Source organism: Mobula birostris, chromosome 2 (assembly GCF_030028105.1).
Source record: "Mobula birostris isolate sMobBir1 chromosome 2, sMobBir1.hap1, whole genome shotgun sequence".
In the NCBI taxonomy this organism is placed as follows: Eukaryota; Metazoa; Chordata; class Chondrichthyes; order Myliobatiformes; family Myliobatidae; genus Mobula; species Mobula birostris.
The window spans coordinates 161,882,383-161,906,003 of record NC_092371.1 but is presented as its reverse complement, the minus strand read 5'-3'; positions in this window follow the sequence as shown (position 1 = coordinate 161,906,003).

Genomic DNA, 23,621 nt, shown 5'->3' with positions numbered 1-23,621 from the left:
TATGCAGATGTGGTAAAATTGTGTGGCATAAAAAGAGATGCATGATGCATTTTCTGTCAAATGTTAACCATGACAGAATGTGTAATATAGTAGAAGCAAGAGGATGGATGAGTGGGGAGGGGAGGCAGTTAGTGTAGGTGGTTCTCAGTGAAGAACATTCTACATTCAGCTTGCCAATTGTGCTGTTGATTAACTTCAGACCTTTAGCTGTAGTCGTCTGCTTGTAATGATAATGTCAATGGTGAGAAGCTTCCGACAATCCCTTCCCTGGTGCATACTGATCATCTGGGAAATTTTAAAGGCCACATACAAAAAGGATGTTATCTATCTGGCATGCTCAAGCTTAACATCTAATGATCACACCATACAGTGCTTCCTGTGAGAGAAATAGTTATTATGTTCAAAACTCATTCAGCTGCGCAATTCATTCAGGAGGTGTTGGAGTTCGTTTTAATTTTCCATTTTAATTGATGGAAAATCATGGGCTTGTAAACCAAGTTATTCTTTATGTGGAATGCCCTCTGAGCTTGTTCCTGCCTCTGGTACAATCCGCAGATTCTAAAGTAGTGAGCTGTGGTGTAATGTCAATAGAGATCACCAGTGATAACTGTTCTGAGCATTAGTACACCTCCAAAACAATGATTATAATCAAAGCTTTAAGAAATGCCTCATCCCAGGCTGTTAAGGACCCATTTTACATGTGAAAAAAAACTCATTGTGCAACCTCCCAAAGAAACTAAAATAGTATTAATTTTTTGAAGTAAAGATTGTCAGCCAGTGAGATTCCTGTAGAGGTAGGAAAGGATTTGCCACAGAATTCACAGCAATTAATTGTCTAGAAATGTTATCGCATGGCGCATATTTGTGCAAAAGGCAAATTAATTAAAATGGAATTGGACTCTGGTTCAGCTGTTTCGGTCATTCCACAGAGTGAGCTTGAACAGCATTTCAAAGATACGGATACAGCCTGCAGCTATCCAACTTAGACTGGAGAAAAGATAACTCCTGTGGGAATGACATTCCTAACAGTGATATACAAAAACCAACAAGCCATTTTGGGTTTGTATATGGTAAAAATAGGAGGGCCAGCATTGTGGTGCTGTGATAGCCGAGACAACCACAACTTGATGGGAGACTACATACCACAATCCCTTTACATACCACAACCGTTTACATACCACAACCCCTGCAACAGTGTCAACTGAAAGTGAATTAAGAAAGATTCTGGATGATGCCACAGTCATGTTCAAGGATGGCATTGGAAAAACTCAAATATATCAAGAGTAAAATAATGTTAAATGAAAATGCCACACCCAAGTTAAACAAAGCCCATCCATTTCCTTATACCATCCATGATAAAATAGCCAGTGAGGCTGAGGGATTTCTTTCCAAGGTTGAGCGGAGCTCATGGGCAATGCCAGTGGTCTCAGTAACCAAGAAGGATCTGTAGTGATTTTAAAGTCGCCATCAACCCAGTACTGAAAGTAGTTCAATACCCTCTGCTCAGGATAGAGGATATCTTTGCAAACCTTTCTGGAGGGAAACCCTTCAGCAAAGAGGACTTAGCCGTGGCCTACAAACAAATGGAGATGGAAGAAGAGTCCAAAGTATTTCTCACCATCCACTCACAAAAGAGTTTATCACTATAATAGGCTTATTTTTGGAGAAGCAGCTACACCTGCTCTCTGGCACAAAGCTATGGACTAGGTGTTGCAAGGCTACTCAGGCATTCAGTGTTACCTGGATGACATCACTGTTATCGGGGAGGATGACAATGAACATCTGCAAAATCTCAAGTCAGTGTTAAAAGGATTTGAAAATTATGGGCACAGAGCACAAAGCAACAAGTGTGAATTCTTTAAACCAACCATCTCCTATTATGGTCACACCATTGATGCACAAGGACTACACAAACGTGTTGAGAAAATTCAAGCTGTGGTGAATGCCCCAAGGCCAAGGGACTTGTCGCAGTTGTGGTCTGAATATGTCAATTGCTATAACAGATTCCTTGCAAACCTGGCTACTGTGCTCCGCCCCTTGAACTTATTACTAAAGATCGGAAAGAAATAGCAATGGACAAAGTGGTGTGTAGTGGCTTTCCAAAAAGGGAAAAAAATGGTTATGTCAGATTCTTCTCAGACATTATGATCTACACCATCCAGTGAAGCTTGCCTGTGACACCTCGCCTTATAGTATAGATGCAGTTACAGTACACAAGTTATAAGTGATGGAAGTGAATGCCCCATAGTCTTTTCAGCATGTACCCTTACTGCTGCAGAGAAAATTTATACAGAAATTGACTGAGAAGCCTTGCTTCTGGTTTGGGATGTAAAATATTTCAACCAGTACTTGTATAGCAGAGAGTTTACCCTCGTTACTGATCGTTAACCATGGGTGTTCACTTTCAATCCACAGAAGGGTGTTTCACTAACAGCAGCAATGTGAATGCAGGCATGATCTCTCTTTCTTGGAGGACACAATAACAAGAGGACAACTAGTGATGGAAATGCTGATGGATTGTCCTGTTTACCCTCGGAAAAGGAAATACCTGAAAAATTTACAAAAGAAGACACTCCTCTTGACATATTCACCCTGATGCAAATCAAAAGTCTCCCTGTTACAGCAAAGATGATCCAAAGAGAAACCAGAAAAGACCCCACACTGTCTCAGGTCTACAAGGCCAACCATAATGGCTGGAATATACAGCAGAAATTCTAGTTTCCTTATTTTTACCAGTGCTGGGATGAATTTGCCCTTGATGGAGGTTGCCTTATGTGGGGATTGACAGTTGTACCATCCAAGCTGAGAGCTAAAGTGCTGTACATGCAAGTTTTTTAAGCATGGTCAAAATGAAAGTGTTGGCTCAAAGCTTCATCTGGTGGCGTGGGATAGGTCAGCAGATCGAGAAGCTTACCATGCACTGGTCAGTATTCCTATATGTCCAGAAGTAGCCAAGCTCAGCACATCCCACAATCAACAACTCACCGGGCATGCTGTTTCTGGGTCGTTCCTTGCACTCATGCTTGGATCTCCTCAAACTCACTCACACAAAGGAGTATGCAGGACAAACAGCTGAGACAAATTGATGACTCCTCAAACAGAGGTCTGGTGTTTCACTCCTGGACAAGCAGTCCTGGGAAGGGACCACAGAGATGATCAAACATGGATACTTAGACTAAAGACAGAACTGGATCAGTCTCCTACGCAGTTGAAATTGCACCTTATGTTATCTGCAGATGACTCATCAATCAATTGACAAGAGCAGGGTCAATTGTTCTAGAAGAAAGATGTCCAGAGCTGTCCGAACCACTTCCTGCAGTCCCAATGTCAACCCCCACAACCAGCTCACAGAAGGTCCCAGTAGTTGAAGTATCACAGCGGAGCTCATGGGCAATGCCAGTGGTCTCAGTAACCAAGAAGGATCTGTAGTGATTTTAAAGTCGCCATCAACCCAGTACTGAAAGTAGTTCAATACCCTCTGCTCAGGATAGAGGATATCTTTGCAAACCTTTCTGGAGGGAAACCCTTCAGCAAAGAGGACTTAGCCGTGGCCTACAAACAAATGGAGATGGAAGAAGAGTCCAAAGTATTTCTCACCATCCACTCACAAAAGAGTTTATCACTATAATAGGCTTATTTTTGGAGAAGCAGCTACACCTGCTCTCTGGCACAAAGCTATGGACTAGGTGTTGCAAGGCTACTCAGGCATTCAGTGTTACCTGGATGACATCACTGTTATCGGGGAGGATGACAATGAACATCTGCAAAATCTCAAGTCAGTGTTAAAAGGATTTGAAAATTATGGGCACAGAGCACAAAGCAACAAGTGTGAATTCTTTAAACCAACCATCTCCTATTATGGTCACACCATTGATGCACAAGGACTACACAAACGTGTTGAGAAAATTCAAGCTGTGGTGAATGCCCCAAGGCCAAGGGACTTGTCGCAGTTGTGGTCTGAATATGTCAATTGCTATAACAGATTCCTTGCAAACCTGGCTACTGTGCTCCGCCCCTTGAACTTATTACTAAAGATCGGAAAGAAATAGCAATGGACAAAGTGGTGTGTAGTGGCTTTCCAAAAAGGGAAAAAAATGGTTATGTCAGATTCTTCTCAGACATTATGATCTACACCATCCAGTGAAGCTTGCCTGTGACACCTCGCCTTATAGTATAGATGCAGTTACAGTACACAAGTTATAAGTGATGGAAGTGAATGCCCCATAGTCTTTTCAGCATGTACCCTTACTGCTGCAGAGAAAATTTATACAGAAATTGACTGAGAAGCCTTGCTTCTGGTTTGGGATGTAAAATATTTCAACCAGTACTTGTATAGCAGAGAGTTTACCCTCGTTACTGATCGTTAACCATGGGTGTTCACTTTCAATCCACAGAAGGGTGTTTCACTAACAGCAGCAATGTGAATGCAGGCATGATCTCTCTTTCTTGGAGGACACAATAACAAGAGGACAACTAGTGATGGAAATGCTGATGGATTGTCCTGTTTACCCTCGGAAAAGGAAATACCTGAAAAATTTACAAAAGAAGACACTCCTCTTGACATATTCACCCTGATGCAAATCAAAAGTCTCCCTGTTACAGCAAAGATGATCCAAAGAGAAACCAGAAAAGACCCCACACTGTCTCAGGTCTACAAGGCCAACCATAATGGCTGGAATATACAGCAGAAATTCTAGTTTCCTTATTTTTACCAGTGCTGGGATGAATTTGCCCTTGATGGAGGTTGCCTTATGTGGGGATTGACAGTTGTACCATCCAAGCTGAGAGCTAAAGTGCTGTACATGCAAGTTTTTTAAGCATGGTCAAAATGAAAGTGTTGGCTCAAAGCTTCATCTGGTGGCGTGGGATAGGTCAGCAGATCGAGAAGCTTACCATGCACTGGTCAGTATTCCTATATGTCCAGAAGTAGCCAAGCTCAGCACATCCCACAATCAACAACTCACCGGGCATGCTGTTTCTGGGTCGTTCCTTGCACTCATGCTTGGATCTCCTCAAACTCACTCACACAAAGGAGTATGCAGGACAAACAGCTGAGACAAATTGATGACTCCTCAAACAGAGGTCTGGTGTTTCACTCCTGGACAAGCAGTCCTGGGAAGGGACCACAGAGATGATCAAACATGGATACTTAGACTAAAGACAGAACTGGATCAGTCTCCTACGCAGTTGAAATTGCACCTTATGTTATCTGCAGATGACTCATCAATCAATTGACAAGAGCAGGGTCAATTGTTCTAGAAGAAAGATGTCCAGAGCTGTCCGAACCACTTCCTGCAGTCCCAATGTCAACCCCCACAACCAGCTCACAGAAGGTCCCAGTAGTTGAAGTATCACAGCGGAGCTCATGGGCAATGCCAGTGGTCTCAGTAACCAAGAAGGATCTGTAGTGATTTTAAAGTCGCCATCAACCCAGTACTGAAAGTAGTTCAATACCCTCTGCTCAGGATAGAGGATATCTTTGCAAACCTTTCTGGAGGGAAACCCTTCAGCAAAGAGGACTTAGCCGTGGCCTACAAACAAATGGAGATGGAAGAAGAGTCCAAAGTATTTCTCACCATCCACTCACAAAAGAGTTTATCACTATAATAGGCTTATTTTTGGAGAAGCAGCTACACCTGCTCTCTGGCACAAAGCTATGGACTAGGTGTTGCAAGGCTACTCAGGCATTCAGTGTTACCTGGATGACATCACTGTTATCGGGGAGGATGACAATGAACATCTGCAAAATCTCAAGTCAGTGTTAAAAGGATTTGAAAATTATGGGCACAGAGCACAAAGCAACAAGTGTGAATTCTTTAAACCAACCATCTCCTATTATGGTCACACCATTGATGCACAAGGACTACACAAACGTGTTGAGAAAATTCAAGCTGTGGTGAATGCCCCAAGGCCAAGGGACTTGTCGCAGTTGTGGTCTGAATATGTCAATTGCTATAACAGATTCCTTGCAAACCTGGCTACTGTGCTCCGCCCCTTGAACTTATTACTAAAGATCGGAAAGAAATAGCAATGGACAAAGTGGTGTGTAGTGGCTTTCCAAAAAGGGAAAAAAATGGTTATGTCAGATTCTTCTCAGACATTATGATCTACACCATCCAGTGAAGCTTGCCTGTGACACCTCGCCTTATAGTATAGATGCAGTTACAGTACACAAGTTATAAGTGATGGAAGTGAATGCCCCATAGTCTTTTCAGCATGTACCCTTACTGCTGCAGAGAAAATTTATACAGAAATTGACTGAGAAGCCTTGCTTCTGGTTTGGGATGTAAAATATTTCAACCAGTACTTGTATAGCAGAGAGTTTACCCTCGTTACTGATCGTTAACCATGGGTGTTCACTTTCAATCCACAGAAGGGTGTTTCACTAACAGCAGCAATGTGAATGCAGGCATGATCTCTCTTTCTTGGAGGACACAATAACAAGAGGACAACTAGTGATGGAAATGCTGATGGATTGTCCTGTTTACCCTCGGAAAAGGAAATACCTGAAAAATTTACAAAAGAAGACACTCCTCTTGACATATTCACCCTGATGCAAATCAAAAGTCTCCCTGTTACAGCAAAGATGATCCAAAGAGAAACCAGAAAAGACCCCACACTGTCTCAGGTCTACAAGGCCAACCATAATGGCTGGAATATACAGCAGAAATTCTAGTTTCCTTATTTTTACCAGTGCTGGGATGAATTTGCCCTTGATGGAGGTTGCCTTATGTGGGGATTGACAGTTGTACCATCCAAGCTGAGAGCTAAAGTGCTGTACATGCAAGTTTTTTAAGCATGGTCAAAATGAAAGTGTTGGCTCAAAGCTTCATCTGGTGGCGTGGGATAGGTCAGCAGATCGAGAAGCTTACCATGCACTGGTCAGTATTCCTATATGTCCAGAAGTAGCCAAGCTCAGCACATCCCACAATCAACAACTCACCGGGCATGCTGTTTCTGGGTCGTTCCTTGCACTCATGCTTGGATCTCCTCAAACTCACTCACACAAAGGAGTATGCAGGACAAACAGCTGAGACAAATTGATGACTCCTCAAACAGAGGTCTGGTGTTTCACTCCTGGACAAGCAGTCCTGGGAAGGGACCACAGAGATGATCAAACATGGATACTTAGACTAAAGACAGAACTGGATCAGTCTCCTACGCAGTTGAAATTGCACCTTATGTTATCTGCAGATGACTCATCAATCAATTGACAAGAGCAGGGTCAATTGTTCTAGAAGAAAGATGTCCAGAGCTGTCCGAACCACTTCCTGCAGTCCCAATGTCAACCCCCACAACCAGCTCACAGAAGGTCCCAGTAGTTGAAGTATCACAGCCACAAGTCTCACTTGCCAAGCAAAATGAATACCCTTGTCAAAAAAATGTTACCCTACGAGAGTGAGAAAGCCTCCACAATGATTAAATCCTCAGGCCTGAATGGCTGTACGTTACATATTTGAGTTGAGATGCATTCTATTTTTAGTTGCAGTTTATAGCTAAGTGGGAGGAATGTTGTCTATTTACTATTCTGTGATAGTTGAGTAATATTGTAAATGTACTGCTTGATTAAACACTTTGTTTACATAATTCATTTTGGGTTATATGTAAGAAATACGTGAATGGCATATATCATTATGCTACCATGTCACATGGGAGTGCGTCACTAAAAATAAACAAAGTAGACATGCTTTTCCAGCTCCCATGTTTTACTTTCGATTAGTTTCTGGAGTTACTAGTTAAAATAGTTCCTGATTTACGCTAAAGATTTGCTTTATTTTTCACATGTACATCAGAATGTGCAATGAAATGTGTCATTTGCATCAAGTCAAATCAGTGAGGATTGTGCTGGGCAGCCTGCAAGTGCTGCCATGCTTCTGATGCCAAGAAATCATGCCTGCAGCTAACTAACCCCAACCCATACTTCTTTGGAATATGGCAGAAACTCAGGCAGTCATTGGAAGAACGTGAAAACTCCTCATAGACTGCAGTGGGTATCAAACCTCAATTGATGACTGCTGGTACTGTAATAACATTATGCTAACAACTATATTACTGTGCCATACTAGATATTTCATGAAAAATTACTTCCCAACTCTCACATGAAAGAGATCATCACTCCTTGCAGGTCCTCATCAGTAGGACAAAGTTCTCTGCAGTCACCCAATCAACTCCACTAACGTTTTAAATACCTCAGTTAAACTGCCCCATTGAATATGGGGTCTCTGCTGTAATGAAGGAAAATATCTGCAATCAATGCATTTAAAATTAATGTCAAATTCAATCCTCATTGTTTTAAACATGTTGAATTGTTAAAGGTTTACACATTCAATCAAGCTGAGACTAATTTGCTTATCCTTATCCCAGTTTAATAATGTGTCATCACCATTGTTAAAGAGCAATTTTGTGACCTGGGTTCATAATCATTACACAGTTCAAAAGGGAAACTCTGGCATTGTGCACGTTCATTAATAGGAAATGTGTTAGCAGCTACATCTAACCATGCAGTTTGGAAGCATTCCAGTACCTTTAACTGTTCATACAGAAACACAGCTTTCCTTGAGTTTGATATTATCCTTGTTTTGTGTCATTGCTGAGGCTCACAGCCTGTTGACTCTTGTTGAAACATTCTGATCTCTGTGTGTTGGAGGACTGGCTCCACAGATGGATTTACTGACAGTAACCACTCCTGACCCAGATCTTCTTGTTGGACCCTTGCAAAGAACGTTGAGTATTCATAGAGGCAGAGGATAATACAGCATGGAAACAGGCCTTTTGGCCAAACTGGTCCATGCCAACCACAACGTACCTCCTACTGGCGTAGTTGCCTGCATTTGGCCTATAATCCTCCAATCTTTGCCCATCCCATATAACTATATAAATGTCTCTTAAATGTGGCCTTAGATTAAACCTTTATCCACTTCCTCTGACAGCTTATTCCAGGTGCTCACTGTCCTCTGTATAAAGTATTTACATCCCAGCGCTCTTCTAAATCTCTACCATACTCTCTAGTTTTGGACTCCTCAAACCAGGGGAAAAGATTACTACCATCCATCTTATCCACACTCTCCTGATTTTATAAGCTTCTATGAAATCATCCCTCATTCTCCTGTACTCCAGGGAATAAAGATCCAGCGTGGCAAACCTCTTCCTATCACTCAAGCCCTCTAGTCCAGACAGCATCCTTGTAAATCCTTTCCCAGCTTGTCATTGTCTTTCCTATAACAAAGTGACCAAAACTGTACACAGTATTGCAAGTGCAACCTCTCCAATGACCTATATAACTGCAATGTAACATCATTGCTTCTAAACTCAATGACCTGACTGATGAAGACCAGTGAATCATAAACACAAGAGATTCTGCAGATAACATACATGAAGTGCTGGAGGACTTTTGTGCATGTTGCTTGGATTCCCAGTGTCTGCAAATTTTCTCCTGTTTGAGATTCTGCAGATGCTGGAAATCAGGAGGCTTTCAGAGATTTGCAGACTTGGAGCTCCAGCCATCAGGCCACGACCTCTGAACTTCTGATCAACCTTCAGGCTGCAATCAGGATTTCCAATTGACCATAAGACCATAAGACAAAGGAGCAGAAGTTGGCCATTCGGCCCATCAAGTCTGCTCCGCCATTTTATCATGAGCTGATCCATTCTCCCATTTAGTCCCACTCCCCCGCCTTCTCACCATAACCTTTGATGCCCTGGCTACTCAGATTCTCTGCCTTAAATACACCCAATGACTTGGCCTCCACTGCCGCCCGTGGCAACAAATTCCATAGATTCACCACCCTCTGGCTAAAAAAATTTCTTGGCATCTCTGTTCTGAATGGGTGCCCTTTAATCCTTAAGTCATGCCCTCTCATACTAGACTCCCCCATCATGGGGAACAACTTTGCCACATACATATCCAGACCATTGGGCCTTCAATCTTCAGTATTGACCCAGGACTTTCTGTTGATGTCAAATGAGGTCCGGAACACAGGATTCAAACTCCAGGCTCACCGATGACAGGAGCTCAAGCACTAGCTTGCCTGCAATCATGACATCTGACTAGGCCCACATCCCTGGCCTTTGAACGCAGAGCAGAAGCTTAGGCTCCAGCCTGTCCTCTAATTTCCCTATATCCTGTCCCTAAATCCTAACCAGGGAGACACTTAAGTACAATTTGTCTTAAGTCATGTATATATTTCCGCTATTCATGCTGCTCACACGATTACATGCTATTGATGTCCAAAATTGTCTCCTTCCTTCACTGACCTCCCTTTAAGTTACACAGCAGGAACAGTGGCACAGGTTGGGTTGTTGAGCTGCTGCCTCATGGCTCCAGTAAGCTAGCCTCCAATACAGTCTGTGTGGGTCTTGCACGTTCTCCCTGTGACCATGCAGGCCTGCCCTGGCTTCCTCCCACACCCTGAAGACATGCGGGCTGGTGGGTTGATTGGTCGCTGTAAGTAGTCCTCAGTGTGTAGGTGAGTGGTTGAATCTGGGAGAAGCTGATGAGAATGCGTGGAGAATTAAAACCGAGATTAATATACGATTAGTATATTAGATGGTGGATCGAATGGCCTGTAGCTATCGATGACTAAGTGCTCCTCTGTAATTGATTCTAGTTGGAGCTGCTAGTTGTTAAAGAGCACCCTTTTTATTATCAGCACCAAATTGCTCCTGGCTCCATCTCAGTCCTTCTCCGTTAGACCTTCAGTCCCTCTTTTTATGTCACCCTCTCCTCAGAATTTGTACTTCTCCTGTCACTTTTCCTTTTGATCTGTCTAAATCACTGTTTGTTGCTGCACTCATAGTCTGAGCAAGCTGTATACATGACTGTTCTAAATTTATGCTGCAACAGTATAATTACCTTCTGACTCGCAGTGAATTAGCATTATACATGCCCAGCTCGAAGAGGGTCACTATCGATCCATTGCCGTACAGATTTTTAAAAGTGATGATCTCACTACTGAATTAGTGTTAGTAATAAACCAGAAGAAACTAAAAGCAGTCGAAATAATGATGTGCAACACATGAAGTCTCTGCAGGAACAGCAACTACCAGATTGAGTCACATTGTGCAAATCTATCAATAAAAACTCTCTCTCATAGATTCACAGAAGCGACGTGTAGTGGTTAATGCAATGCTTTACCGTGCCAGCGATAACCATTCACGGTTCAATTCCTGTCACTGTCTGTAAGAAGTTTGTACGTTCTTCTTGTGACTGTCTGGGTTTCCTCTGGGTGCTCCAGTTCCACTTCAGCGTGCCGTCCAGAACACCATCTGATTCCATTTTAATTAATAACCTCTTGTGTGGCATCTTTCCAGAGTCCTTCTAAAAGTTTACATATACTACATCTTAAAGTTGCTGGTGAACGCAGCAGGCCAGGCAGCATCTCTAGGAAGAGGTACAGTCGACATTTCAGGCCAAGACCCTTCGTCAGGACTAACTGAAGGAAGAGTTAGTAAGAGATTTAAAAGTGGGAGGGGGAGGGGGAGATCCAAAATGATAGGAGAAGACAGGAGGGGGAGGGATGGAGCCAAGAGCTGGAAAGTTGATTGGCAAAAGGGATATGAGAGGATCATGGGACAGGAGGCCCAGGGAGAAGGAAAGGGCGGGGGGAACCCAGAGGATGGTCAAGGGGTGTAGTCAGGGGGACAGAGGGAGAAAAAGGAGAGAGAAAGAATGTGTGTATATAAATAAACAACGGATGGGGAACGAGGGGGAGGTGGGGCATTAGCGGAAGTTAAAGAAGTCAAAGTTCATGCCATCAGGTTGGAGGCTACCCAGACGGAATATAAGGTGTTGTTCCTCCAACCTGAATGTGGCTTCATCTTTACAGTAGAAGAGGCCGTGGATAGACATGTCAGAATGGGAATGGGATGTGGAATTAAAATGTGTGGCCACTGGGAGATCCTGCTTTCTCTGGCGGACAGAGCGTAGGTGTTCAGCAAAACAGTCTCCCAGTCTGCGTTGGGTCTCGCCAATATATAGAAGGCCACATCGGGAGCACCGGACACAATATATCACCCCAGCCGACTCACGGGTGAAGTGTCACCTCACCTGGAAGGACTGTCTGGGGCCCTGAATGGCTGTAAGGGAGGAAGTGTAAGGGCATGTGTAGCACTTGTTCCACTTACAAGGATAAGTGCCAGGAGGGAGATCAGTGGGGAGGGATGGGAGGGACGAATAGGGTCGTGTAGGGAGCGATCCCTGCGGAAAGCAGAGGTGGGGGGAGGGAAAGACGTGCTTTGTGGTGGGATCCCGTTGGAGGTGGCGGAAGTTACGGAGAATAATATGTTGGACCCGGAGGCTGGTGGGGTGGTAGGTGAGGGCTAGGGGAACCCTATTCCTAATGGGGTGGCGGGAGGATGGAGTGAGAGCAGATGTGCCTGAAATGGGGGAGATGCGTTTGAGAGTAGAGTTGATGGTGGAGGAAGGGAAGCCCCTTTCTTTAAAAAAGGAGGACGTCTCCCTCGTCGTGGAACGAAAAGCCTCATCCTGAGAGCATATGCGGCGGAGACGGAGGAATTGCGAGAAGGGGATGGCATTTTTGCAAGAGACAGGGTGAGAAAAGGAATAGTCCAGATAGCTGTGAGAGTCAGTAGGCTTATAGCAGACATCAGTAGATAAGCTGTCTCCAGAGAGAGAGACAGAAAGATCTAGAAAGGGGAGGGAGGTGTTGGAAATGGACCAGGTAAACTTGAGGGCAGGGTGAAAGTTGGAGGCAAAGTTAATAAAGTCAACAAGCTCAGCATGCGTGCAGGAAGCAGCGCCAATCTCTTACTAGCTCTTCCTTCAGTTAGTCCTGACGAAGGGTCTCGGCCTGAAACATCGACTGTACCTCTTCCTAGAGATGCTGCCTGGCCTGCTGCGTTCACCAGCAACTCTGATGTGTGTTGCTTGAATTTCCAGCATCTGCAGAATTCCTCGTGTTTGCATATACCACATCTACTAGTTCCTCCTTATATATTCTGCTTATTACACTTTTAAAGAGACTCTGACATTAAAAATCTAGCACAATTTCCCCTTCATTAGTCTATGTTGATTCTTCCAGGACTTAATAATTTCAACGTGCTCTGCTGTCATTTCTTGGAATCGTGTGAGCAGTTTTGGGCCCCTTATCTAAGAAAGTATGCACTGTCATTGGAGAGGGGGCTGAGGAGGTACACAAGAATGATCCTGGGAATGAGGAGTGTTTGATGGCTCTGGGCCTGTATTCATTGGAGTTTAGAAGAATGAGGGGGAAATCTCACAGAAACCTACAGAATATTGAAAGGCCTAGATAGAGTGGATGTGGAGAGGATGATTCCTATAGTGATGGAGTCTAGCACCAGAGGGCACAGCCTCAGAATAGAAGGTCCTCCCTTTGGAACAGAGATGAAGAGCAATTTCTTTTGTCAAAGAGAGGTGAATCTGTGGAATTTGTTGCCACAGACGGCTATGAAGGCCAAGTCATTGGGTATATTTAAAGCTGAGGTTGATAGGTACTTGATTAGTGAAGGCATCAAAGGTTACAGGGAGAAGACAGAAGAATGGGGTTGAGGGATAATAAATCACCCACGATGGAATGGTGGAGCAGACTCAATGGGGCGAATGGCCCAAGGAAAGCTGTGTTTCTCTATGAGCAGCTACAGGTAATGAAATCCTTCTACACTGTATGGTTAGATGGAGCAGCTAATGCATTTCCTAATGGCCTATTTCTGCTCCCATGTCTTATGGTCTTATTTCTTTTGTAATAAATTTTAAAAATGTCTCTACTTCTGATGTCAAGTGAACTAGTTAGTAGTTACACTTTCTCCCTTGTTTGTATTTTTTAAATGGTCAGGCTACAGTTTCTACTGTCAAATCTGTGGGAGCTGTTTTAGAATCTATGACAACTTCTTGAAAGATGACAGCCGGTGTATCCACCATCACCAGAACTACCTCTTTCAAAACCTTGGGAAGCAGGTCACGAAATCCTGGGGATTTATCAGCTGTCAGTTTCATTAATTTAGCACAGCACATTTATTGCTGAAATGTGGAGAGTAGTTAATTGGAAAACTTACTTCTGCCTCCCAAATCTGATATCCTGGAATATGATATTTTCAGAATCAGAATCAGGTTTATTATCACTGTCATATGTGAAATTTGTGGTTTTGTCAGCAGCAGTATAGTGCAAAGGCATAAAATTACTATAAATTAGAAAGCAAATAGCATTCCAGATTCAGTATTCGGGTTTCTCAGTACACAAGTGTAAGGGAGAATGGAGTGATTGTTACTCCAGATCCAATACAGCATTTAAAAATAAACTCTGATGGAAAATAAGGCAAAAAAAGAGATGATGCAGTAAATCATTCAGAAATCTGAGGAAGTTTCTCAGAGAAAGTTTTTTTTAAGCCATCCTACGCTCTGTCCGCCAGAGAAAGCAGGATCTCCCAGTGGCCACACATTTTAATTCCACATCCCATTCCCATTCTGACATGTCTATCCACAGCCTCCTCTACTGTAAAGATGAAGCCACACTCAGGTTGGAGGAACAACACCTTATGTTCCGTCTGGGTAGCCTCCAACCTGATGGCATGAACATCGACTTCTCTAACTTCCGCTAAGGCCCCACCTCCCCCTTGTACCCCATCTGTTACTTATTTTTATACACGCATTCTTTCTCTCACTCTCCTTTTTCTCCCTCTGTCCCTCTGAATATACCCCTTGCCCATCCTCTGGGTCCCTCCCGCCTTGTCTTTCTTCCCGGACCTCCTGTCCCATGATCCTCTCGTATCCCTTTTGCCTATCACCTGTCCAGCTCTTGGCTCCATCCCTCCCCCTCCTGTCTTCTCCTATCATTTTGGATCTCCCCCTCCCCCTCCAACTTTCAAATCCCTTACTCACTCTTCCTTCAGTTAGTCCTGACGAAGGATCTCAGCCTGAAACGTCGACTGCACCTCTTCCTAGAGATGCTGCCTGGCCTGCTGTGTTCACCAGCAACTTTTATGTGTGTTGCATAAACATTGGAGCTCATTTCTGAAATAGTTGAGGTGCTTCACTTTGATTACTGACACGCTGAACCCACGTTCTGCATGAAGGACTCCGCCCACAGTTCGAGTTTTCCTCGAATAGCACTCTGAATGAACTGATGAACTCAGGAGTATTGGCACTTCCTCCTTTGCACCATTCGTCTGCACAAAGCACTTCTTGCAATAGGGTCTCCCTTCCTGCGGCATTCTGTAAGCATCTTCCCTTGTGCTCCACTCTGCAGCTCCTGCCGAAAGACCCCAAACTGGACCCCGCTGTCCTTCCAAAATCTGACCCCACCCAGCTCTCCGAAATCTTCCATAGCATCCCACTGGGCGAAAAAGTTACAACGTATTACCAAAAAAAACGGATTGGTTGACACAACATTCCTAAGTTGGACAAACTAGCTCCTTATCTTTAGCCAAGGCCAAAACACTAGTCTATGAAGCTTACTAACAGGACACACTGCACTTGAAAAAACTGCTAAAATAAAAATATGTCACAGCATAGTAGTAGAAATCTTAAACAGTGCAATATAACTCTAAACAGGGTTTTGATTTTCCTTTCTTTTGCTGAAGAACTGTTACTGGCATTTGAGACCATAAAACTTGAGTCATTTTGCATTTCTGAGTGACTGCTTGTGAATTTCATAAAGAATGAAAATAGTGGGCATGATGCTTCATTTACTACTAGAACTCTTCAGTTATCCATTGTTCTTGCATGTTGTTCAGTAGTTTCTCCACTATATGGTTTATCCCTCTAACTGTATTCAGGAAGCTCAGTCCTAGTAGGTAACTCCCAATTTTGCAGCTTGCAGATCTTTGAGAGCTTTGGAAAATTATTGCATCTACTGAAGAGAGATTCATTGATTGCCTCTGAAGAGCAAACCCTTAGCTGCATTATTAATGTGCACGGTCCTACCCCATCAACCCACCTGCAGATAAGGCCCAGCTCTACACTATGTTTGAGACTTAGTCTTTCCACAGCATTGTGAAAGCATGCAAAAGTTTGGGCACCCCTGGTCAAAATTTCTGTTGCTGTGAATAGCTAAGGGAGTAAAAGATGAACTGATTTCCAAAAGGCATAAAGTTAAAGATGACACATTTCTTTAATATTTTAAGCAAGAAAACTTCTTTTATTTCCATCTCTTACAGTTTCAAAATAACAAAAAAGGAAAAGGGCCCAAAGCAAAAGTCTGGGCAGCCTGCATGGCAGTACTTGATAGGACTGATACTTGATAGAGGGGGGACTTGATAGAGGTATTTGAAATTATGAGGGGGATAGATAGAGCTGACGTGGATAGGCTTTTTCCATTGAGAGTAGGGGAGATTCAAACAAGGGGACGTGAGTTGAGAGTTAGGGGGAAAAAGCTTAGGGGTAACACGAGGGGGAACTTCTTTACTTAGAGAGTGGTAGCTGTGTGGAACGAGCTTCCAGTAGAAGTGGTAGGGGCAGGCTCGATATTGTCATTTAAAGTAAAATTGTTTAACTATATGGACAGGAAAGGAATGGAGGGTTTTGGGCTGAGTGCAGTTCGGTGGGACTAGGTGAGAGTAAGCATTCGGCACGGACTAGAAGGGCCAAGATGGCCTGTTTCCGTGCTGTAATTGATATATGGTTATACTTACTAACACCCCCTTTGGGAAGTATCACATCCCAACTAAAAGTCTTTCAATTCTTGTTTGGGGGATTTTTGCCCATTCTTACTTGCAAAACGCTTCCAGTTCTGTGAGATTCTTGGGCTGTCTTGCATGCACTGCTCTTTTGAGGTCTATCCACAGATTCTTGATGATCAGGGGACTGTGAGGGCCATTGCAAAACCTTCAGCTTGCACCTCTTGAGGTAGTCTATTGTAGATTTTGAGGTGAGTTTAGGTTCATTATCCTGTTGTAGAAGCCATCCTCTTTTCATCTTCGGCTTTTTTACAGACGGTGTGATGTTTGCTTCCAGAATTTGCTGTTATTTAATTGAATTCATTCTTCCCTCTACCAGTAAATGTTCCCTGTGCCACTGGCTGCAACACAAGCCCAAAGCATGATCAATCTACCCCCGTGCTTAACAGTTGGAGAGGGGATCTTTTCATGAAATTCTACACTCTTTTTTTTCTCCAAACGTACCTTTGCTTATTGCGGTCAAAAAGTTCTAATTTAACTTCATCAGTCCACAGGACTTGTTTCCAAAATGCATCAGGCTTGTTTAGATGTTCCTTTGAACATTTTGAATAGAACTAATCTGCTAAACGTGTTTTCTGGGATAGGTGGAAGCTCTGTCTGTCCCTGTCTCTGCAGAAAGGGTTGGCTTCAGTAGCAACTTTTGACTGAAGTCTTTGCTGTGATGAAACTGGGTCTTTGCTGCTGTAGATCTTTACTGTCAGTACCTGGACTATGTGAAAGGCATGTTGGCAGTGTGGTGTGGTGGAGCACTGTCTTTTTTTTATAGCCAAAATGCACTTGGACATATTCTTTAGTAAGCTGCATTTGCTGTTGTGATAGCAAATCATGTCTGACTCTGGTCATAAACCCACAACTTTTTAACTCAGCTGCTGCTTTATACAACTTTTCTTCTGTTATGCAGGCATTCAGACTCATCTCTAGTCCGCGTATTTTCACTCAGCTTCATAGTTATAGTATAATTTCCTCCTGTACTGCCCTCGCAGTGCAGACATACAAAGCTATGTAATGAGTTAAATACCTTCTCAAAAATTACCCAAGACAGAAGCTTCCTTCAGGGTTTTTTAATGATATCTTACTTGTGCAACTGCAGAAAGTCAGGTAGAACATGTATTAAATTCAATACACCACCAGGTTCTGGAACATTTATTACCCTGTGACCATCAGGCTCCTGAAAGAGCATGAATAACTTCACTCATTCCACATTATCACTCATTAAACTGAATCCACAACCTATGGACTCACTTTCAAGGACTCTACAGCTCATGTTCTCAGGAGTATTTATATGTTACAGTGGTTAATCAACACACCAACTAGCTGTCTTTAGGACGCGTGAGATAATTGCCACACCGGAAGGAGATGCAAGCCAACGCAGATAAAATGTGCAGGCAGTACCTGAGTATCACACACAAAATGCTGGAGAAACACAGCAGGTCAGGCAGCATCTGTGGAGAGCAAGTTTTGGGCTGAGACCCTTCATTAGAACCACAGTACCTAAGGTCAGGATTGAACCCAAGAAGCAAAATCTGCATGCACTGCACTAGCTGCTGAACTACCTGAGGGCAATAATCCAGGCTAACAGTACCACTGCAACACCCTGGGAATGCAATACTGTTGGATGGGCTGTATGTCAGAGGAGGTGAGTAAACAGTTCACCATTTGTCCTCTCAACTGTACGTAGCACAGCAATACTCAGACAAAAGCCTTATGCTAATTCAGAAGATTATCTAGTTCTGATGTGCTTCTTGTGGGGCCTTGCTCTCCACAAACTGACTGCTTCTTTTCCCTCTTCAGATCAGCAGATAAATTTCAAACACACCTACCTCAATGGATGTAAACTGCTCTCAGGCATCCTCAAGTTCTGAAAAGCTCGATGCTTCTTTCAGTCCAAGCATCAAATAGCCTTACTACTTTTATCCGTATTATCCACGTTACAAACATACACTGTTCTTCCCAACTCTTCAATTATTTATGGAGCTGCACTGAAAGATCTCCGCTTTCATACTCTGTCACACATTATTCCTGCTTAATAAGATATCTCAAGTAGCAACATTTTCAAGACAGTAATAAGAAAAACTTCTGTGCTACCAGCATTTGGGGGTCTCAGTAGTTTCAGAGTGGTTCTTTCATGTTACTAACAGGACTACAGAATTTAATCAATTCAGGTATTTTCTGCACTTATTAAGTGAACCATTTCAAGAAAAATGTTGTTGGAAAAGCGGATGGTACTGACTGTACTTCAATACTCATCCATGTCTATGTGGAAAGAACTAATTTTAGACCAGGTTCTATTAAATGCACTTTAGCAGGAAGCTTTAATTAGTGGCTTGTGCCTAAACTGAGAGACAAAAAGTAGATAGGAAGCACATTGTTTCTTGAAAGGGAATAATCTTGTATTTGAATATTATTATCAAGGGAGGTTTGTAAGCTTGACTCCATACTGCAATGTATGCCATTGCAATTCATCTGAGATACCAGTTCAATTGAAAGAAAAATGAAGCAGTGAATGATGAGAGAAAATATGTGTGAGGAGAGAGACAGGGAAGACCAAATAGATATTTATAGGTGATTAACAGTGATTGTCTTAGCATTCCCTTTTATATTAAAATTCTGGCTAGTGAATGTGGGGGGGGGGGGGGGGATCATTGCAGCTGTTTCTAAGAGCAGCAGAAATCCGAAATTCTTTCCTCCAAAACTTTTTGGGCCCAGTTGCCTCCTTCAGTGCAGAGAGTGAAGGAGTTTTGATACCTACATCTTCTGAGAGGTTAAGGAACATGGAGCTAACACAGACAAATGGAGTTGTATTTCAGATCTGAGGAGGAGCAAGGACATAAGACATAGAATTAGAATTAGGCCATTCAGACCATCAAGTCTACCCAACCATTCCATTATGGCTGATTTATTATCCTGCTCAACCTCATTCTCCTGTCTTCTCCCCATAACCTTTGATGCCCTTACTCATTAGGAACCAAGTCATATGCCCAATGACTTGGCCTCCATAGTCATCTGTGGCAATGAATTCCACAGATTCACCAAAGAAATTCCTCCTCATCTCTATTCTAAAGTGATGTCCTTCTATTCTGAGGCTGTGCCCTCTAGGCCTAGACCCCACTACTATAGGAAATATCCTCTCCACATCCATTCTATCTAGGCTTTTCAATATTTGATAGATTTCAGTGAGACACCCCCCCCCCCAGTTCTTCTGAATGCCAGCAAGTACAAGCTTAGAATCATCAAATGCTCATCACATGTTAACCCTTTCATTTCTGGGATTATTGTAATAAATGGACAGCACTGTGGGATAGATGCTAACCCAATTCAGAGGAGGGAGAGAGAGAGGGTATGCAATATCATATGGCAGAAAAAAACACCCTCAGAGGTAAGGGATTCCAGGATGACACATCAAAAAGATACCAGCAATGAACATATTTCAATAATTTACATATTAAAGGAAAGAGCAGCCAGTAGGCTAAATTCAGAGGTCACAGGCATGAAAAAGGTACAAAAGGTGCAAGAAATGTGGCTGACAGGATTTCTGCGAAAATATAGTAAATGCTAATTCCATTCAGTGGAATCCTGATGAAGGTCTTGGCTTGACTGTAGTCTTTTCCATAGATGCTGCCCCGCCTGCTAAGTTCCTTCAGCATTTTGTGTGTGTTGCTTGGATTTCCAGCATCTGCAGATTTTCTCTTGTTTGTCAGTGGAGTTGGTTCACAGGAGCTCGTTATGATGTTATGATGCAATCATGCAGTCACAGGGGAGTATTGCACCAGCAAAGGCTTGGATGCATGAGTGAAGAGAGCAACTAAACACCACTACGGGGTTGCAAGAGGGATGTTAAAGACGCAATGGAACTACTTTGATGAGCATGCTGTTTTGGCCATTGTTTACCCCTCAACTAATATCACCAAAAATCTCAACTTTATCCTAGTACAGATTTTGGAATCTTGTCATGTTTTCAGCAATACAACAAGGGTTACATTTGAAAATTACTTAATTGCTGCTTAACCATATTGAACTCACATTGAGTTCATTAGTTGAATGCAGTGTTGGTCACCATAGTACAGGAAAGATGAGGAGGCTTTGGAGAGAGTGCAGAAGAGGTTCACCAGGCTGTTGCGTTAATTAGAGAATATTAGCTATAAGGAGAAAGTTTGGACAAATTTGGATTGTTTTCACTGGAACATCAGAGGCTGACGGGTGATCTGAGAGAAACACATAAAATAAGCAGAGGCATTGAAATGATAGATAGTGAGGGTATTTCCCAGGGTGGAAATGTCAAATACTAGAGGGCATTGGTTTAATGCAGGGGTTTCCAACCTTTTATATGCCATGGAGCCTTACTATTAACCAAGGGGTCCGTGGGCCTGAGGTTGGGAGCCCCTGGTTTAAGGTGAAGGGGGCAAGTTTGAAGGAGACATTTGAAGCAAGACTTTTCTTTACAAGGAGATCAGTAGGTGCCTGGAATGTTTTGTCAGGGAAGATGCAGAAGCAGATACAATAGCAATGTTTAAGTGACATTTAGACAGGCACATGAAGAAGCAGGGAATTGAGGGGCACAGACCATGTGCAGGCATATGGAATCAACTTGGACTGGCATCATGTTGTAAGGGCCTAATGGGTCAAATAGCCTGTTCTTCCTACATTGTACAATTTTGTACTCTGAGGTCTTTCCTATGGCATGGGGGCGGAGTGACTCCTTCATGCTCATCTATGGAAACAACTAACTTCTACCTTTAATGTCTCTGGTTTTCCTTTTCAGGGTTGATGGGGTTCTGTCAGAGACCTTGGCCTAGTATTATACTCAGACTTCAGTCCTTTGTGGCAGTGGGACCCGCTTCTAGGGCTGATATCCCAAGTATGCAGCCTGAAAGGCGAGCATGCCTCCAGGGTTCCGAGGCTTCACGGCCCTGTGGATGAGCCGATTCTGTACCGATGCTGCCAAATAAAGCATCACGAGAGAAAATGGAACATCACGAATGATGGATCAGCTGTCAGGAGCTCCATACTAGGCAAGTTGTATGCTCTAGCTCTTTCTCTCATTGGAGGGGGAAAGTTTGGTGCCAATTCTCAAGTCGAAGAAATTGGGAGACAAAAAGTGACACAGTAGACTTTAACATCGTAATCAGCAAGTTGTTTATCCTCCTTAGTCTCCCCTCTCACTGTGAAAGGGGACACCCGTCTGTCCCTTTATTGGGAAGAGAGCCTGTGGTATGTTGAATTGTCGGATGAATGATTAGCTTTCGTTGCACTGCAGATCATCTGTTTTGGGGGCTTTGCTATTGCTTGCTTGCTTGGTGGAGGGTGCTGGTGCTTTTTTTTGCTGAAGTAAGTGAGGGGGAGGGCCGTTGCTTTGCTGCTGCTTGTGTGGAGGGGGAAGTAGGGGGTTTTGGGGTTCTAATGTTTTTACTGTTGTTTATTCTTTGGAGCACTCTTCTGTTTTTGTGGCTGTCTGGAAAGAACAAGAATTTCAGGTTGTACATTGTATACATTCTTTGATATTAAATAGAATTATTGAACTATAATATAAGACCATTGATTCAGATGTATGAATTTGAATTCCCTGCAGCAGGTAGGGAAATCCAGTAATTAATAAAGCATTTGGAGTAAGAAACTAGTATCAGTACTGAAAATTATAAAACCCAACAGATCAGGTATCTTCCATCTCTTGTCAGGCTGGTATTCATGTGACTTTAGGCCCCACTGATTTGGTTGGTGATAACCTTCACTCCAAAGAGACCTTGTTAGTTTGTTTCTGAAAATGTTTACACAGCGTGGCCAACAGAATTCATTCCAGATTTTGAAGAAATGTGGCAATACTGAGACCACATTTTGGGCAAGTTTGCAGACAATGGAGGTGTGTGCCAGCATGAGGTGATTGCCTGTAAGGAGTTTGTATGTTCTCCCTGTGACCATGTGGGTTTCCTCCGGATGCTCTGGTTTCCTCCCACATTCCAAAGAAATACGGTTAGGGTTAGTGTCAGGCCTGCACAGGCAGACATCTCCCAGTCTCCACCCAGATAACAGGAGTTACCTGCCACTCATTTCCAACTCATCACCTGCAGCCTATTTAAACCCAGCTCTCACCCACAATCCTTACTTATTCATCGAACCTGCCAGTCTCAACCAGTTGCTCCCAGCCTTGTTGAGTTAAATATCTGGTCTTTCCTGTTTTGTGGCCCTACAGGGCCTGTGATTTTGCCGTTTATTAGCAAAATATTGTTTACGGCTAAACTGACTCTGCTGCTCTGGTTTTGGGTCAGTCCTCCTCGACATTCCCTGACAGGTTGAAGGAAGCAACAATTGATCCAACACAGTACACCCGCCTAAAGGAAGTCATCCGTCGACTGGAACACATGATGCTGAAGCAGCAAGAGATCATTCATCTGCTCGCCATTCTCAAGCAACTTTCCGTTTCAATACAGTAACTCCACAGCAGTCAACTTCCTCCCTCGGAGCCACGGATTCTGTCAAATGCTTCAACGGATCCCCAACCGGATGCCGTAGCTTCCTGTCCGGTATATCTTAGACTACATATCCATCCATCTCTGTATTCTATGTATGGAGCCAAAATTGCCTTCATCATCTCTCTCCCGACGGGGCAAGCTCTGATCTGGGCCACCCCTAATTGGGACAATAAAACCATCCTTTGCAATAAATAAGAGGTATTCATCGCTGAGATGCGCTGGGTTTTTGATGATCCAGGAAGTGGAAGGGGGCAGTGGATCAGATTCTTCACGTGTCAAGGCTCATCATGCCATGAAATTCAGGACCCTTGCGGCAGAATGTAGCTGGACTGCAGAAGCACTTCTGGCCCTTTACTATCATGGCCTCTCGGAGCACATGAAAGAGGAGCTGTCTACCTGGGACATGGCCACCAACCCCAAAAACCTCATCATTCTGGCCCTCCTAATTCTCAAGCTTCTTAAGATCCAAAGATATAGGAGCAGAATTAGGCCATTTGGCCCATTGCA